The following is an 8,422-nucleotide window of genomic DNA, read 5'->3' as shown; positions in this document are numbered from 1 at the left end:
TGAAACCAGAAAGGAATTTATTTCAGTGCAGCCAACACCTTGAAGACCACGGACTAGCATCTCAAAGACCATCTCCAAAGTGCTGAGAATATCTGTAGGTTTATATAAGGAAAATGTGGGGCAAATGTCAGTGGGTACGTGCAGGTGGGCAGTAAAGGTCAGGTCAATCATTGTCTTGGCGTCAGTCACGGGAGGCTTGCAGGCATGAGGGCAGTCCTTATTGCTTCAGGGGGTGGTAGTTTTGGTTCCCATCACAGGATGCTTTGCCCGCAGGGTCTTTTGCCTGAGTTAAGAGATGAGAAGAACCTAATCAACAAATCAATCAATCAAGAACAGATAGAGTCAATTGGAGGTAGCTGAAGCCCTCTTTCACTGGGGAGGGAAAAAACAATAAAATAAACTTGCTAAATTTCTTTCAGTAGAATGAAATTTCCCCTGGCCTGCCTCAGGGCCTTTGCACTTGTCGTTTCCTTGTCCACAATTAGCTCTTTGTCATTTTTGGACTGGCTTAAGGGTCCATCCCTACCCATGCTGCCCCTATCACAGCAGCCTTTGCCTCCGGAGCAGTCACAATCTGTAATTCTGGGACACACAAGTAACACTGGGTCTACTTATTCCTATTCAGAGCTCATTGCTCTGTCATTTCATACTCAAATGGTACACCAGACTAGTTTATTATTTGCTCTACGTTTATGTATATTTGAAATTTTCTATAGTAATTTTTTTTACAAAATTCCTATCTCTTAGATAAGGCAACTATGGTAAAATATTAATATGTGGTACTATTCTTCCAACTTTTCTGTAGGTTTGAAATTTTTCTAAGTAAAAATTAAGAGGAAAAAAAGAATCTGGGCGCCTGAGTGGCTCAGTCGGTTAAGCGTCTGCCTTCGGCTCCGGTCATGATCCCAGGGGGATGGAGTCCCACATCTGACTCCCTGTTCAGCGAGAGTCTGCTTCTCCCTCTACCCTTCCCTCCCCTGCTCATGGTCTCTCTCTCTCTCTCACTCTTTCTCTCTCTCTAATAGATAAATAATATCTTAAAAAAAAAAGGGAGAGAGAGAAAAAATCATCTCTTTGTCTTGATCCTTTTGCCTCAGCGAGCTGCCTCACGGCACAGACCTTGGGTGCCCAGGGTCCATTCTGAGTAGAAATGTTACGGTCCCAGACCACCAAATGGAGCAGTCCCCAAACCCAGCAAGGTCAGAGCTAGGAGTAAAACCTAAGAGTTATCTGGACTCCTTGCAAGTGTTGTTTGGGGTACTTGGAACTTCAAACCTACATGTTCAGGGCTTCCACCAAGTAAGGGAGTCATGTGCCCTGTTTGTCATTTTTACAGGAAGGAGGGTGGGACAAGGAGGTTATTAGCGAAAGAAAAGAAAGGATTGTTCCAGGCAAGGAGAGGGCCCATGTGACAGATTACTTCACTGGTGCTGACCAGAAAATCCCTGACTAACTTTAACTGAGATTATGTTTCTGGGGGAGGTTCAAACTGCACTTAGGTTAGGCATTCAGCTCCTGTTTGGTGACTTGGCCTAGCATAAGTGACACCATCTTGGGCCTGTGGTTTTCTTTTTTAACAATCTGAACTTCCCTGAATTCCCTGTCACTTTAAAAATAAAGACTTGCATTATTTTTCAAGGCGTTGGACCCTAGGTCTGAGCTGTGAGCCCTCTCGCCTGAAGCAAAAGGAAAAGACAAAGAGATGATTTTTTTTTTCTCTTTAATGTTTTACTTAGAAAAATTTCAAACCTACAGAAGAGTTGAAAGAATAGTATCACATAATAATATTTTCCCATGTTTGCCTTATCTAAGAGATAGGAATTTTATAAAAAAAATTATAGAAAATTTCAAATATAAATAAAACTAGAGCAAATAAGATGATAAACCCCATATACCTATCATCCAGGTTCAGCTGTTAATCCTAGTTAACTTCCTTCTCTCCCCTGCATTATTCTGAAGTAAATTCATATTTACCCATATTCAGTGTGTTTAATCCACTGAAGTTATTTTCCTTACTGATGCTCAAATTATGTCCTCTTTGGCCAAACTGGAACCTAAACCCTTTTACCTCAACCACAGTAGTCTTTAACAGCTTCCCTGCTTCTGGTGTGACAAGATACTCCAGACTGATCCAGCACATTCCCAGCACCAGACCTAGAATCAGCCATTTCTAGACCCAAGGAGTCTTGGGTCCTTTTAGTGGGAAAGATGCTGAGAGAACACAGTCTGGGCTCTAGGGATGATCATTGCTCCTGGGTTAGTCTTATTTCTAGGACCTTCCAGTGGATAGAGCTAGGAAATGATTCATCTGTTTGTTTCCTGATAAAATGTATCATGAGTTCACACTCAAGACAATGAATATAAGCTCAAATTCAAGACAACAGGGTTTTACCTAATGTTATCAAAATTACATCTGTATTTTCTTTATCCCATGGTGGAAGTCCCACTTCTCAGTGACTTCAAGATAATTCCTCATTCACTATAACCATAATATACTCACAACAGTCTCAGGATAACAATTCCAGCATAAAAACCAACAACGTGATTCCTGAACAGGTTTAAGTATTTTTAAAAAGTTTGTCTTGTAGTGCGCCTGGCTGGCTCAGTCCATAGAGTGAGCGACTCATGATCTCACGATTATGAGTTTGAGCCCCATGGTGAGTAAAGAGTTTACTTAAAAGGGGGTGGGGGGGGCTGGGTGGCTCAGTCGGTCCAACTCTTGATCTCAGCTCAAATCTTGATCTCAGGGTCTTGAGTTCAAGCCTCGTGTTGGGCTCTGTGCTAGGTGTGAAGCCTACTTAAAAAAAAAAGGTTTTCTTGTCATTGGGATATATCCCTCTAGGGGCATATAATCACATTACTGTTTTGAAGTCACTTGGAATAGTTCCTCTCTGTGTAGTTATGCCACCAACTCAACATGCATAGGTTTGGGAAAAAAATCAGAGGTTTGTTTCATTTTTGCTTTTTTAAAGGTTAATTTTGTTCAATAATTATGTAAAATATTTATAGTTTCAAAGTCAATTTTCTGAAGGTTGTCACAGTCAGTTGTCATAGCCCAGCAGCTTCCAGCTGGTTCTTGCTCTCCTTCATTCATATCTAGCTTTTCTTCCCCTCTGATGACCCGACTGACCAACAGCAGCCCCAGGCTACCATAGATGTTCAGAGGCAGGCGCAGAGGCATCCTCTATGTAGAGGAGACAGCTTCCTAGAGACCTCCCTGCAGCTTCCCCTGTGGTTCCATTTGGGCGGCTAGACATACTTGGTTTCTCAGATTGACTGGCTAGTGAATCCTCTGCTCCCCCAACTCCTCTTGCAGTCACTGTCTTCACCAGCTCCTTCCACAATTGTGCAAAGCAAATTACTAAGATAAAGCCCCCATCCTGTAATCTCAGAGCGATTCTGCTCTCCAACTGAATCCTGACTGACATAATACCTTTTCTGTTGTTGTTGCTTACCCTTATATTGTTTAATTCAATTATATATGTATATGTAACATGACATAGATATGTATTTTCCCTTTCCTATAATAGCATATTACACACAATTGCTCACCTTGCCTTTTTTTTGTTATTAGATTTTTTTTTTTTTATTTATTTGACAGAGAGAGAGCACAAGTAGGCAGAGCAGCAGGCAGAGGGAGAGGGAGAAGCAGGCTCCCCGCTGAGCAGGGAGCCCGACACGGGGCTCGATCCCAGAACCCTGGGATCATGACCTGAGCCGAAGGCAGATGCTTAATGACTGAGCCACCCAGGCGCCCCTCACCTTGTCTTTTTTTGATAACAGTTTTCTTGAGATATAAGACACCATGCAATTCACGCATGTAAGTGTACATACAATTCAATGGTTTTTGGTATTGTTCAGAGTTGTATTATCATCACCATTAAATTTTAGAACATCTTCATCACCCAAAAAAAGAAACTCCATACCTTTTTAGCTCTCACTACCCCAGCTCTGCCACCACAGCCCCAGTGGTTAGGCAACCGCTAATCTACCTTCTGTCTCTACAGATTTGCCTACTGTGGACACCCACATTGCTTTACTCACAGAAGAAGCCACCCGGGTGATCTCTCTGCGATGGTATGTTGTGATCTTGTTCCTTTTGCGGCCTCAGGGTCCTCCATTGTGTGGCTTAGCCAACCAGTCCCCTTCTGATGGACACGTGCCTATTTCCAATCTTTGGCTATTACAATAGAGTTACGATGAATAGCCTCGTGCATGTATCATTTGGCTTTTTTTTTTTTACCAGTGCATCCATGGGGTCTATTCTTAGAAGCGGGGTTGCTGTGTTAAAGGATAAATGCACATGTGATTTTGCTAGCGATTGCCAAATCCCCTCCACAGAATCTGTACTATTTTGCACTTCATCAGCAATGTATGAGAGTGCCTATTTCCTCACAGCTTTCCCAACAGAACATGCTGTCAAACTCGGATTTTTGCCAATCTGATAGGTAAAAAATGGTAACTAAATGTGATTTTTAAAAAAGATTTTATTTATTTATGTGACACAGAGAGAGAGCATGAGCAGGGGGGCGGGGCAGAGGGAGAGGAAGAAGCAGAGCAGAGAGCCCAATGTGGGGCTCGGTGTAATTTTAATTTGCATTTCTGTCATTAGGAGCAAAGTTGGTGATCTTGTCTATGTTTAAAAACCATTTTCATTGTTTTTCTGAGAACAATCTGTTCTTATTTCTAGCTCATTTTCTTTATGATTGTTGGCCTTCTTCTTAAAATAATTTTTTAAATAATTTTTATTGTTATGTTAATCACCATACATTACATCATTAGTTTTTGATGTGTTCCATGATTCATCGTTTGTGCATAACACCCAGTGCTCCAGGCAGAATGTGCCCTCTTTAATACCCATCACCAGGCTAACCCATCCCCCCACCCCCCTCCCTCTAGAACCCTGTTTGTTTTTCAGAGTCCATCGTCTCTAATGGTTAAAATAATTTTTTTAAAGATTTTATTAATTTATTTGACAGAGAGAGACACAGCAAGAGAGGGAACCCAGGCAGGGGGATGGGAGAGGGAGAAGCAGGCTTCCCGCTGAGCAGGGAGCCCGATGTGGGGCTCGATCCCGGACCCTGGGATCATGACCTGAGCCGAAGGCAGACCCTTGACTGACTGAGCCACCCACGTGCCCCCCTAAAAGAATTTTGAAACAACTTTTATTTCTTGTCTTACTCATGAAGTAATGTTTGTTCATTACCAAAGAAAATTTAAAATACAGACAAGAAAAAACATACCCATGATTCATATACCCTAAGATGACACTGGGAATCACTCGCTATATATTATGTTAGCCCCCTTTCTTTTTCTATCTTTCTTCCTTCCTTCCTTCCTTCCTTTTTCTTTCTTTCTTTCTTTTCTTTCTTTCTTTTCTTTCTTTCTTTTTCTTTTCTTTCTTTCTTTCTTTCTTTCTTTCTTTCTTTCTTTCTTTCTTTCTTTCTTTCTTTCTTTCTTTCTTTCTTCTTTCTTTCTTTCTTTCATATAGTTGAGTACAGCTGACACACAATGTTACATTAGTTTCAGATGAACAACATCACCATTGGACAAGTTTGGACAGCTTATAAAATTATGCTATGCTCACCACAAGTGTAGCTACCATAGCTAACCCCATTCCTTTTTTTTTTTTAAGAAAGATTTTATTTATTTATTTATTTGAGAGAAAATGAGAGTGAGAGAGCACAAGCAGGGGAACGGCAAAGGGAGAGGGAGAAGCAGGCTCCCTGCTGAGCAGGGAGCCTGGTGCGGGGTTTGATCCCAGGACCCTGGGATCATGACCTGAGCCTAAGGCAGTCCCTTAACCGCCTGAGCCACCCAGGCACCCCCCATTCTTTTTTTTTTTTTAAGATTTTATTTATTTATTGAGAGAGGAGAGAGAGAAAGCGCGTGCACAAGCAGTGGGGAGAGGTAGAGGAAGAGGGAGAAGCAGCCTCCCTGCTCAGCGGGGATCATGACCTGAGCCCAAGGCAGATGCTTAATAGACTGATCCACCCAGGTGCCCCAGCTAGCCCCATTCTAACAAAAGGAAAAAAGATACACACACACACACACACACACACACAAAATGGCAAAATATTTACTGGTCATGTGCCAGCACTTGGAAGCCAGAGGCTGCACAGGTCTCTCTGCTTAGAGCATCAGCCCTTTAGGGGAGAGAGGCCTGGAATGCCTGGTGAAGGGATGGAGGGGAATGGCAGAAGGTTCTGACCAAGTAGGGTCAGGGGAGGCCAGTGTGCAGCCCCTGGAGAGGTGCCAGTACCAAGTGGGTAGCTTGAGTGTTGCTTACCCAGAGGGGAAGGGTAGGGCAAACAGCCCTGTCCTGAGCTCCAGCCCTGTTCTGCAGTGCCCAGCCATGTGACCCTGGAGAAGTCTCTCCCCATCTCTGCACTTCATGGATGGTCTTTTAGTTCCCTGCCCACACAAGCATTATACTAAGACAGGATGAATAATTCATTAGAGAAAGAAAGCATTGATTGACGACCCAAAGGAAGGCAGGGCTGTTTTATTTTTCAGGCCTCTAGGCACCCCCCTAAACTTACAAACCTTGGACCCCACCCACACTGCCCAACACTTGTGTACTCATGTCTTCCTGAGTCTAGTCCCAGTTCTGCCACTCTCTAGCTGTGTGACGCTGGGCAAATCACTAAATCTCAGTTTCTTCATCTATGGATGATACTTTGTTACAGGGTCATTTCAAAATGCCTAAAGCAGTCCCAGACCCAGCGAGTGACTCATTATGGTGGTAATTATTACCTGCCACCTATCCCGCTGAATCATCTTGACAACCCTGTGAGGCAAGAACTAGTAAATCTAAGCTCCACTTTACAGAGGAGGCAAGTGAAGTGCAGAAAGGTAATGACTCGCCCAGGGACACACGGCAAACAGGAGAGTTGAGAGTGGAATCCGGGCATGCCTCTCTCGGAGGCGAACTCGGTGGTCCACATGGCGCTGCAGTCTGAGTCCCCTGGGTACCCCGACTCTAGGGTACGCTCGCTCGCCGAGAAGAAAAGCGTTTGGCGGGGAAACCTCAAAAAACAGCGCAAGCAGGCACGGGGGGGTGGGGGTGGGGGGACGTAGGAGCCGGACCAGAGAGAGGCATGCAGCGGCCGCTCACGCCGCTTCTCCAGCTGCGCGGCGCAGCTTCTCCGTTCGGCCCAACTGCAGTTCCCGCGGTCGACACACGGGGGAGCCAGAGCCGGCTAAGAGCTGCCGGCAGGAAATACCGTAATTGCCTCAGGTGTGCGCACAGTAGTCCGCCGCCACGAAGCCGCGTGACGGAAGCCCGAGGAGCGTGAGGAGCGAGCCGCCGGGGATTACCGACCGTAGTCTGACCTGAGGTTGGCTGGGTCCGGCCGCCACGGAGGGAGGCTCCGCGCGGAGAAGCGGGGTCCCACCCGCGGGCTCCGAGTCTCTCGGAGCTCTTCCTCCACGCCGGCTTCCTGCTGCTCTGTTTTCTGGGGTTTTCCCCGGAAGCGCGGCGCAGGTCGTTGACCGCCAGGCAAGGACTTGGCCCCTGGGGGGCGGGGTGAAAAGCGGCCAGAGTTGCAGGGATGGCAGGACCGGGGGGTGAACTGCCGGTTTAATTCCCACTCCCCTGACTTCCCTCTTCACGAAGGACCTCCGGAAGAGCCTCAGGCCTTCGTCAACCTGAGCGCCCAAGACCTCAGGACCCCTTCGCTCTTCACACCGAAAGTGTGGCGACTGACGATGGGTTCCTGTCAGGGTAATGTGCATTTGAAACTCTGCAGCTCGGACGGAGCACATGCTTCACCCAGAAGAACTCCCAAAGGCCTGATTGCCCAGAGCAGTTTGCCGGCAGGAGGGCGGGGATGACCCGGAGCTGTGGGCCGGGAGGTGAGGCAGTGCGGTGTGGACTAGGCCGCAGAGCGGGTCAGGGTGCCCCCTAGACCCGTGGGGGTCTGCGTCCCAGCCGCTGTAAGAAGCCCCGGGCAGTATCCAGAAGCAGTGCCCCGGCCCAGGGCTCTGCAGGGCTCCTGCCCGCCCAGGCGGCATGGCTCAGGGTCGGGGCAGGAGGGGCTGGGGGAGGATAGGGGAAGCACAACGGAGAGAGAGGAAAAGGGAAGCGAAGAGCTCAGAGGTGGAGCTGGCAAGACTTTCATTCTCCAGGCCTCAGTTTCCTCATCTGGAAAGTGGAGATAATAATACCACTTAATGCTAAGGGCTACCGTGAGCTTCAATGAGCCAGTGTTCTAGAAAATGCTCTGGAACCAATGCAAAGGCTAGGCAGGAAACCTCCTCCATGGAGGCCTCCCTGATTGTCCTCAGACCCCATGCTGCTGTCTCCTGGGGGCTCCCAGAGCCCATGGTCCAGCCTTCTGTGCCAGCCCTATAGCCTTGATGGGGTGACTGTTTATTTTGCAGTTTATTTGGCAGCTACCCCCCCCACACACAGGATACC

At 46.6% G+C, this 8,422-nt stretch overlaps 1 long non-coding RNA gene across 1 annotated transcript; it reads right to left on the bottom strand.

Moving 5' to 3' along the window:
• Positions 1 to 7,834, bottom strand: LOC113908710. Its single transcript, XR_003515577.2, has 3 exons — positions 7,336 to 7,834; positions 4,045 to 4,281; positions 1 to 283 (listed from the first exon to the last, which is right to left on the bottom strand). It is a non-coding gene; the product is annotated as an uncharacterized LOC113908710 (long non-coding RNA).
• Between the last annotated feature and the right edge of the window lie 588 nt (positions 7,835 to 8,422).

Source organism: Zalophus californianus, chromosome 6 (genome assembly GCF_009762305.2).
Source record: "Zalophus californianus isolate mZalCal1 chromosome 6, mZalCal1.pri.v2, whole genome shotgun sequence".
NCBI classification, from domain to species: domain Eukaryota; kingdom Metazoa; phylum Chordata; class Mammalia; order Carnivora; family Otariidae; genus Zalophus; species Zalophus californianus.
This window is presented reverse-complemented; position numbering and strand designations above follow the sequence as displayed.